Raw genomic sequence first — 4,203 nt, 5'->3', positions numbered from 1 at the left:
TATAGTCACACAGCATCACTAGAAGAATTTTTTTTAAAATAGCTTTTATTTGAAGGTAAAGCTTGCAGTTCTTAAAAGTACTACACAGGCAAAAATTAGGCTTAGACCAACATCTTATGCTTTATTTCCCATCAAATTCAAAATGGATATATGGACTTTATATTAAATATTATACCATAAAACATTAGTTCATGGGGCAGCTAGGTGGCGCAGTGGATAAAGCACTGGCCCCGGATTCAGGAGTACCTGAGTTCAAAACCGGCCTCAGACACTTGACACTTGCTAGCTGTGTGACCCTGGGCAAGTCACTTATTGCCCCGTAAAAAAAAACAACAACAACAACAACAAAAAAAACATTAGTTCATACACTTTTCATAGCTATGGATAGGAGATGTATTCTTAACCAAACAAGAGATAGAAGAAGAAAGGAAATAGGCATCTATTAAGCATCTACTATGTACCTGGTACTGTGCTTGTAAGTGCTATTGTCATCCCCATTAGGTGACTTGGCTAGGGTCACATAGCACATACATATCTGAGGCAGGATTTGAGCTCAGGTATTACAGACTCCAGGCCTCTAAAAATATCTACTATGCCATCTAGCTGCCTAGAGGCAATTGCAAAAAGATAAACTAGCTAACTTTGATTACAGGAAACCAAAAAGCTTCTAAACAAATAAAATTAATATATCTAGGATAAGAAGAGAAATGGTCAAATGAAGAAAATATATTAATCAAATTTCTCAGATAAGGGTTTGGCATTCAAGATATATAGACAAGCAGGGCAGCTAGGGGCGCAGTGGATAGAGCACCAGCCCTGGATTCAGGAAGACCTGAGTTCAAATCTGGCATCAGACACTTAACACTTACTAGCTGTGTGACCCTGGGCAAGTCACTTAACCCCAATTGCCTCACCAAAAAAAAAAAGAAAAAAAAAGATATATAGACAAGTAATGGAAATATGTATGCATGTATATGTGTATGTATGTATATACACAAATACCTAAAAGCCATTTCCCAATAGTCAAAGGTTATGAACAAAGAATTCTTTAAAAATTGCTAACTATTAACAATATAAAAACAATTCTCCACATTTTTACTAATAAAATAAATGAAAATCAAAACAACCCTAAACTTTCACCTTATACCCAGAAAATTGGCAAAGATAATAAAAGATAGGAATAGATCATTTTGGAGCAGTTATAGGAAGATATGCATACTAGTGCTTTGCTGATGAAGCCGTGAATGAGTACAACTATTTTTGAAAGCAATCTAGAAGTATGTAAATAAATTTACTAAAATGTTCATATCTTTGACATAGAGATTCCACTACTAGGCTTATGCTGAAACGACATCACTGATGAGAAGACATCATCTATGTACACCAAAATACTTATAGCACTTTTTTGTGGAAGCAAAACATTGGACACAAAGTAGTCAAGTAACAAGAATTCATTAAGCACCTACTATATGCCAGGCACTGTGCTAAGTATTGGCATTAGATGCCCATCAGTTGGGGAAAGCATAAACAAAATATTGTATAGGACTATAAGGGAACATTATCGTGCTTTAAGTGAAATCAACATTTATTAAGGGCATACTATGTTTTGGGTATTCTGCTAAGCCCTGGAGATAATAAGAAAGACAAAAAACAATCCCTATTCTCCAGGACCTCACAGTATAACAAGGAAAGGCATCATGTTAGCGACCATGTATGTACATACATACACACATGCACACACAGAATAAATTAGAGGTAATCACAGAAGCTAGTCACTACTAGCATTAAAGGGACCAGAAAAAAAAAGAATCTTGCAAAAGGTAGGAATTTAGTGAATCTTGAGGAAAACCATGTAAGTCAGGAGAAAATGATAAGGAGGGAGAGAATTCCAGGCCTGGGAGACAGCCAGTGAAAATGCATGGGGTTAGATGAAGTGCTGCATTTGAGGAACAGCTAGGAGGTTTGTGTCACTGGATGATAATGTATATGGAAGAAAGTAAAAGGTAAAACAAACAAACAAATTAGAGATGTAAGCAGGGCGTAGATTGTGAAGAGCTTCAACAGCAAATCAAAATTTTATATTTGATTCTTAAAGTAACAAGGAGCCATTGGAGTTCATTGAAGAGTCTATGTGTGTGTCACAACTGAACTTTAGGAAGATCAATTTAACAGATGAATGGAGGATGGATTGGAGTTGGGTGGGACTTCATTCAGGGAGTCCAAATGGTAGGTTGTTGCTACAGTCCAGGTGTGAGATCACAAGAGGCAGTACCAGGGTGGTGGTAGCATCAGAGGAGAGAAGGAGGGGCATAGACAAAAGATGTTATGGAGATAAAATGGAAGGGAGAACAATGGTACTGATGGAATTAAGCATGGCCATAGAAATATGAAGACTCCTCAGAAAGAAGCTAGCTACCTAAGGAATTCTGAATGAATAAAGTCCACAAGCCATGCTCCAGCCACAAAAGGAGTAAATGAACCCTCTCCGTAGGCCAAATGTTCCAAGTAGCATAATTTACCCAGGTTTAAAGAAAAATGAGAAGAAAATCCATTAGAAAGGGTTTCTAAAAACTTTAAAGTTGATTGCTTGGAAAAAGTAAAATTTGGCTTAGCTCAGCTGGTAGAGTGGAGTACAATTCTGTAATTATCCTTAGATTACTGGTTTGAAGGAAGTCTTGGCATTTTGATGTCCCTTAGCAAAAGTTGGACCTAGAGCTTCAGCACTATGAATTTAGTCCAGTTCATCAGCAGTAGACCATCAAAGAATGGAAATGTGTATCTCAGTAAACAGCTGAGGTAAAATAAATCCAGGTAGTGAAGAGGAGACTGCATACTTCTTTTGTATTATACTTTAGTATTCTCCAAACTCTTGTACCCAATGTTTAAATTTACTTGTTTATAAATTATATACATATACTACTATAATCATATAATATAATAATTTATAAAACATAAAATTATAAATTTGAAAATGAGATAAAACAAGTTTTTAATAGCTCAAAAAACTTTTGTTAACTTTTTTTTTTAAATGACAGTAATATAACTGAATCTGCTTCAGTACTTTAAAAATACCTGTGTATTGGGGCAGCTAGGTGCCCCAGTGGATAGAGCACCGGCCCTGAATTCAGGAGGACCTGAGTTCAAATGTGGCCTCAAACACTTGGCACTTACTAGCTATGTGACCCTGGCAAGTCACTTAACCCCAATTGCCTCACCAAAAACAAACAAACAAACAAATCAACCAACCAAAAAAAAATACCTATGTAAGTCCTGGAGGAGAAAGCAGATATAAATATTTTGTTAATTATTAATTATTTATTTAATTTTATCAAATTAACTAGTCAAATAGTTGAGTTCTTAAACATTTAAGTTGAAAGATACACAATGCAAGAGTCAAATAAGTATTGTGTGGTTTTTTTGTTTGTTTTTGTTTTTTACACTTCAGGGATCATTTTATTGATCTTTTATAGAAAACAGGATTTTATTTGCCAGGAAGGATGATGCCATCGTACTTCTGCTGGAACCAGCGCATGGCTTTCTCTTTGCCAATTCTCTGTTTGGCCCTGATGCAGCCTGTCCTCTGCTTTTTGTCTGCAGTGCTGAAGCTGGGCCTGCCCAGCACCACATAGACATCCAAGCCATAGATGCCAATGCTTGGGTCGTATTTAATCCCCAGGTCGATATGCTCTTGGCCGTGTCTGAGAAGTTATTTTTCCTTAACTCATATTCTCGCACCTTTAGCCCCTTCTCCAGAATCTCTTCAGCTTTGGCTCCACGGACTGTACAGTGAACTGTGATCTTCTCGTTTCTTCTGATTCCAAAAGATCTGACAGTATAGCGAGCTTTGGAGAGCACTGGGGTTTGGCCCGTGAGCGGCTCCAACACTTTGGCAGCCCGGGTCAGGCGATCCCCACTCTCCCCAACACAGATGTTGAGGCAGAGTTTTCGCATGCGCAGTTCCCGCATGGGGTTTTCTTTTCCACCTTGATCTTGCGCCATGGTGGAAAACCGGAAGAGAGACCAAATAAGTATTGTTAATGAACATGAACATAATAGCTTTTCTCTATGAAGAGATTCATCATACATAATGCCAAAAAAGAAAAGAACAACAATCAATAGTCTGATTTTATTTCAGTAGTAAGTTTTCATTATACATCCATTCCTCTTATATTCACCCTGAAGTGGGGTGAATACAATTCTCCA

General features: G+C 37.3%; 1 pseudogene; it reads right to left on the bottom strand.

Annotated features, from left to right (window-relative positions):
- Nucleotides 1-3,412: 3,412 nt before the first annotated feature.
- LOC122743568 lies at nt 3,413-3,999 on the bottom strand (annotated as a pseudogene).
- Nucleotides 4,000-4,203: the final 204 nt, after the last annotated feature.

The sequence above is a fragment of the Dromiciops gliroides genome, chromosome 2, assembly GCF_019393635.1.
Source record: "Dromiciops gliroides isolate mDroGli1 chromosome 2, mDroGli1.pri, whole genome shotgun sequence".
NCBI classification, from domain to species: Eukaryota; Metazoa; Chordata; class Mammalia; order Microbiotheria; family Microbiotheriidae; genus Dromiciops; species Dromiciops gliroides.
This window is presented reverse-complemented; position numbering and strand designations above follow the sequence as displayed.